The sequence below is a fragment of the Limulus polyphemus genome, unplaced genomic scaffold, assembly GCF_000517525.1.
Source record: "Limulus polyphemus unplaced genomic scaffold, Limulus_polyphemus-2.1.2 Scaffold3158, whole genome shotgun sequence".
NCBI lineage: Eukaryota > Metazoa > Arthropoda > Merostomata > Xiphosura > Limulidae > Limulus > Limulus polyphemus.
Window position 1 is genome coordinate 81974 of NW_013668768.1, and position 6738 is coordinate 88711.

At 33.9% G+C, this 6738-nt stretch overlaps 1 pseudogene; it reads right to left on the bottom strand.

Moving 5' to 3' along the window:
* The window catches only part of LOC106468774, a 57456-nt pseudogene extending 51944 nt beyond the window's left edge, over window positions 1–5512 (bottom strand).
* Between the last annotated feature and the right edge of the window lie 1226 nt (window positions 5513–6738).

Genomic DNA, 6738 nt, shown 5'->3' on the forward strand with positions numbered 1-6738 from the left:
GTGCTAAATGCCATAGATGTCACTGGTTTTTTGAAAAAATAATTTCAATTTTAACAGAATTGCTATGGCATTAATGAAATATTTTGATATATTATAATTCATGAAAGCATGACCAGTTGCAAAACATTTTTTGGTTTCTATATAAAAATAGCTTCAAAAAGACAAAGCTACAAGCATTTAAAATGCAATACCCAAAATAATAGGGAACTACACAGAATTACTTGAATTATACAAATCACTTTAGAAACCTACATCCACCACTGTGATACCCAAGGAGCCCCTTGTACTCCTGGTACCATCAGAAATTTTATAGCTTTCTGGCTGAGAACTTTTACTAAGAAGAGGTTCTCACCTTATTTAACTTCCCATTGTACATCTTTATCAAGGGTCTGCGCAGATCCGTGTTTCTGTATTGCAGCTCCTTGATAAAGGTGAAAAACCAGAAAGTTGGAAAATAGTTATATTTCATGTGAAGTCAAAGGTCATGCACTACAACAATTATAAACTGGAAAAAAATGACCTTCTATTTTTGCATTGCTCAAAATCAAAACTAAATGTAGTCTTTAAAGTCCATAAACCTGTTCAATAAAGGTGTACATTAATTTAAAATACCAACACACATCTCACTATTAGGAACACTATTCTGTAAACTTTATCTAAAAGAGAAAAAAAAGTACCAAAGAATAAATCTGAATTTAGTTCTCTAAAGGTAAAACTTATTCAAACCTCTTTTATTGTATCATTCAAATACATATTGACAGCTTTCATCACCCCAATTAAGTCACCTCTAGTAATGTTACACATTACAAAGGAAGTCCAAAAATATAAGGCTCTCTTTTTAGTTTACAATATATAAATCACAACTGATATAATTTTAGTAGTACTTCTCTGCACTGTCTTCTAAAGTAATAAAACCAAAACCACAAACATTATTTTAAATGGTGCCCCACCAGTCTTATATAAGGTTAAATTTACATTTCTACTCTTAAATTAAAAATTTCAATAAATCAATATCACCACTATTAACTGTTCTCTCCATGACCAAATCTTCAAGCTTTTTAAACTATTATAGCTCAATCATTCTCTTTTTCAGCACCACCACTACTCCTTTCAATCAAATTAACTACTTTCCAGACTTCCCTACCCTACATTAATTATTTTATGCTTCTCAACATCAAAACTCATTCTCTATGTAGTGATTCAATCATCAGGATTGTCAAGGACATTTTTAATCTGATAAGCATGCTCACCATGTCAGTCTTTCTCAGAATTTTATCATTAGTGAATTTGAACAAATTCCTCATTAGATAAGCATCATCCCCTAAAAAAACAAGATAATGTTCAGTGCAATATATATATATTCAGTTTCAGTTACAACACATGAATGATGATGAACTAAGTACATGCCTGCATTCTAATTGTATATGTTACTAAAGTACTCATTTTTCTGAGATAAAATCTCCACTTCCAGCCTATTTTTCTTCTTTCTTTAAAACTCAAAGGAATCTTCTCTGAACTAAACAATTCTGAACACATATATGTGTTACAGTCGGGTGTTAATAATCCATAATAATGATATAAGGATGGTTATTTAGGCCTTACAGTCCCTTCTACTACAATAATAAAAAAAAGGATGGTTATCTAGGCCTTACAGTCCCTTCTTCTATGGTAATGATACAAAGATGGTTATCTAGGCCTTACAGTCCCTTCTTCTATGGTAATGATACAAGGATGGTTATCTAGACCTTACAGTCCCTTCTTCTATGGCAATAATACAAGGATGGTAACCTAGGCCTTACAGTCCCTTCTTCTATGATAACGATACAAGGATGGTTATCTAGGCCTTACAGTCCCTTCTTCTATGGTAACAATACAAGGTTGGTTATCTAGACCTTACAGTCCCTTCTATGATAACGATACAAGGATGGTTATCTAGGCCTTACAGTCTCTTCTTCTATGGTAACAATACAAGGTTGGTTACTTAGGCCTTACAGTCCCCTTTTCTATGGTAACAATACAAGGTTGGTTACCTAGGCCTTACAGTCCCTTTTTCTATGGTAACAATACAAGGTTGGTTACCTAGGCCTTACAGACCCTTTTTCTATGGTAACAATACAAGGGTGGTTATCTAGACCTTACAGTCCCTTCTTCTTAAGTAGTCATATGTTTCAGCCACTGTGACAACATGCTTTCATTTGCCACATGCCATATATTGCTTGTACATCTTTGGTCAATTGGTCTTCTATTCAACTACGTGATTTGGTAAAAGTCTGTGAACACAGATCTTGGGTCATATATATATATATATATATTTTTTTTTCACAAGGTAATTTTTCATGAGTTTGTTCAGGTAGCTGCCACACCTGTATATATTCCACTGCTCCTATTTAGCTGCAATATTTAGATCTGCCTTCCCACCCCAATCAGTTTATACTAGTGGGTCATGAAGTATGAATCTACTGTATCGCAAGCCTTTGAGAAAGTGTATTTGGAATAATTAATTTATATGGATGAGGCAACTCCAACTGGTCTACCCTTGACAAAGAATATTTGTTGAAACTGACTGTTGTGAAATGTTGCAGTGTACATTGTCTACTTTGAACTTGTGAGCTGGCAGGCCAATAGCAGAAGGTTCTGGGTTTGAGTCCCAGTAAGAGCAATTTCTTCACATCGTGAAACATCATGTTGGCACTTAACAAGTGATCATCCCACCCACTGAGGGCCATCAGGGTTGAGTTAGTGGTAAATGAAATCATCTGTGTATGTGATTTATTTAGTAGTTGGCCTGAAGCTTAATGATGCCCAATTGTGTTGTGGTTCTGAGGACCAGCATTGTTTGAGTGGGGAGACTATATAATGTTTAGGTTGTAGAGTTGTCTCCTTGTGTCTTGGATCACATTATGAGCCTCAAAGCAATATATCCTGTATTCACACTTCAGCAAATTTCTTAATATTCTGATAGTACACAGTAATCTCATAATTGGATCATGATGTGCCTGTGGCACATTCTAGTAAATTCTTTGAAATTCACCCTTCAACAATTCTACTAATCCTATACATGGAAAATCCTTGTGATGATCTTGTTCTGTATCTGTGTACGACTAGCTCTATAATGACAAATAAAGAGTAATCCCAGGAACTGTTTATTAAAGATTAATACACAAGACAATTCATAAATTATGACAAGCGACATCACATGCTGAGCAACAAATCCAGTCAGCATGTGGATACATTGCTTTGAGGCTAGCAGTGTGCCAAGTTACCAGGATCCAAGACACAAGGAGACAACTCTACAACCTAAACATTATACAGTCTTCCCACTCAAACAAAGCTGGTCCTCAGAACCACAACATAATTGGGCATCATTAAGCTAAGAGAGAAGTGAGAGGTTAGTAGTTGTCCATAATATTGCTTCAGCAGATGATTAGCTTGTAGATTTTAATCTACCAGTTTATCAACTCAGCACATGTTAATCTCATGTTTTCAATAATTACCATAACACTATGTCACATTTTACAATAATTAAAATAACACTATGTCACATTTTACAATAATTAAAATAACACTGTCACATTTTACAATAATTAACATAACACTATGTCACAAGCCAATCAACAATAAACACTCTGTACATCCAATAGAACTATACATTGTAGCTTAAGCATAGGCAAGATGGTTCTACAAAATGTAAATAGGAATCTTATAAGTCTTTATTATTAACAGATAATGTATGTAATGATATGATTATGTGGCAACAGACACCGACATCTGAAGAAAAAAGTAATGATAACATATTTCCTCACACACACCCTCTACCAATATCAGTTACTTCTATAGTAATACTAACATAACATTTTGAAACAATATGGAACCTATTGGTCCATCTAGGCTGTTCCATCTTCTAAACTAAATCTATTAATAAATAAATTTTAAAAAATCTTAACAACACCCCTTTTCATTCACATACTTATCAAGCTTTCTCTGAAACTCACTTAAATTTACTGCCTCTACAACATCTGAAGACAACCCATTCCAAAGACCAACCACCTTGTTAGAAAATGAAACTGTCTTAGCTGAAGATGACTTCTACCCTGTCAAAATCTATATTTGTGTCCCCTAGTCCTATTATTCTCACTGTTAAGTATGAAAAAAGATGATACATCAACAATATCAATTCCCTTTACAATCTTAGACACCTCAATGAAATAACCCCCAAACTCTTTCTTTTTTCAATAGAAAACAATTTAATATATATCAACCTCTTCTGGTATGACAACCCTTCTATCCCAGGCACCATTATAGTAACCCTTCTCTGAACCCTTTCCAACAATTCAATATCTTTCCTAAAGTAAGGAGCCCAAAACTGAACACAATATTCCAAATGTAGCCTAACCAGTGACCTGTACAATGAAATTATAACCTCTTTAGACTTGCATTCAATATTTCTGTAGATACAACCTAAAATCATATTTGTCCTACCACTAGCTACAGCACATTGCTTGGATGGCTTTAGAGATCAACTATTACATCAAGATTCCTTTCTTTCCCGACCCTGTTAATGTTATTCCCATCCAAATTATACTTATAATTCAAATTATGATAACCCACATGCATTATGTTGCATTTATTATAACTAAAACTCATTTGCCATTTATTTGCTCACTAAATGATTTAAATCCTTTTGTAAATCAGCAGCATCCTCTTGGCATTTAGCATTACTCCTTAAATATATCTACTATACTGAGATCTATTGGGTCATGAATTGTTTTTCCTCCTAAAATTATATTACAAGTTCTTCAATGTAATTTATTATTATTAATATTATGCATATAATTTCACAACATCTTTACCAGGCAAGTTACACACCCTCAAACATAACTATGGAATTTCAAGTCTCATCACAGTGCAGTTTTACTCAACTTGCTGTTACACGGTTTCTATATATTGTCACAAATAATTTATTTAGCTCGTGCTTCAAATAAAAATATAATAATATTAAGAGTTTAATATTCCGATTTTTTGGGTCACCATGAAGAGTGAACCAGCTAGTGACATTAAATCTAAAATTTGTCCATTGTCTGCTATATGATTAAATCGATCATTTTATGTTACTTTACTATTTTGTCAACAAAACTACTGCCATAAGAATATTACAATATTAATACTCCGATACTCCTTACAACTTACGGTCTCTAACGCGGTAATTTTCTAGATGGCTATACAACGTTACTCTCTCAAGTCACTTGTGTGTGAGACCCTAGCCTACCCAGCCTTTGATACTGAACTAAATAAAGTATATTACGTTCAGCTGGCATGCAGACAAAAAATGCAATAAGGTGATAAACTGCTACTCACTAATTTTTTCTGAACTTATAAAAATATCTAAAGCATATTGAAAATATTACTTACGCATTGAATATTGCCATAAGATGCATCAACCAAACAAAACACCAACCTCCAAAGAAAAATATAGAAAAACCGAAGAGAGTAAAGAAAACGAACGCCATTTCATCGCAACCACAGTCATGACTATACGTCACACACCATATCACCAATAGTCATCTAGAGCGAGAATACATCCATGAGCTGTTCAAAAAACATCCGCGGGATTTCAAATTACGTATGTTCGTTACAAAATGAGCTATCCAATTTGCCAAACACAACCAAATAAACAGATTGGTTTTGATACACTGATGATTTATCTATCTCAGTAGAAGTTTAATCACATTTTACAACATAAACAAAGATTTCAACAATAATATATCCCGGATCAGAGTTGTACAATAAAAACTACACACCTCGAGATCTATTAGAAATAACCAAAAGTATTGTTACAACAGCGGAAGTGACGTGACTCTGGTAACACGTCATGAGTTTCTAGAAGGATCCTGATAACTCTAGTCTTTTTTAGGCGCCCTCTATTTTAGTATATAAGCCCGGTAAATAAAGCGGAGATATAATTGCAGATAGACAGATATAGAGACAGAAAATTGAGTCAAGTGAGTGGTAGTGACCGTAAATGAAGTGCGTGAATCGTTGTGAATTATAGCGTGTATTTAACTTAGAGTGACTGTGGAAATTCTGTGTATTGCAAAGTTGTATTGAGAAAGTATAAACTAGTTTTATTTAAAGAAAGGACTTGTATCGCTGAAGTTCCTCTGGGAGAATTTATACAGGAAATTAACAAATGACCAGATACGTAACAGTATGTACACAGCTTCTCACTAGGTTTAATCAGTATTCCTAAAAGCACTCTATAAAAAAGAAAACTGTACTTTGTAAATATATTTTTGTAAATGAGTTAGAGAAACTGACAAATATGGTGAGGTAGTAGTGATTTAGTGCTTGTTGTTTATGGTAAGCCTGTTATTGAAAATATACGGGAGAGTGTCTGGATATTGTACAAAGTCAGATCAGTAAATCATTAATAGGCCATCTTTATTTATTTACTTCAAAACAGAACTTTATTCCCAGCTCAACATAATGCCATCAAGTGGAAATACTTAAGATACATCAATTATTGCATAGTATAAACTCTAATAGATAGGTTTCTTCTTGTGTTCTCAGCACACTCACCGTCCCAAAGTACGGAGCATGTCTTCACGGCAACGGGACGCAAGCCACGAATCCTTGGATTTGTAGACGAGGCACAACAATAGCTAGGCTGCGCCAATCTTTTTTCTTTTTTTTTTAGTTAGTCTTTATGTTTTGTGATTACTGATTGTTTTAAAGATATGA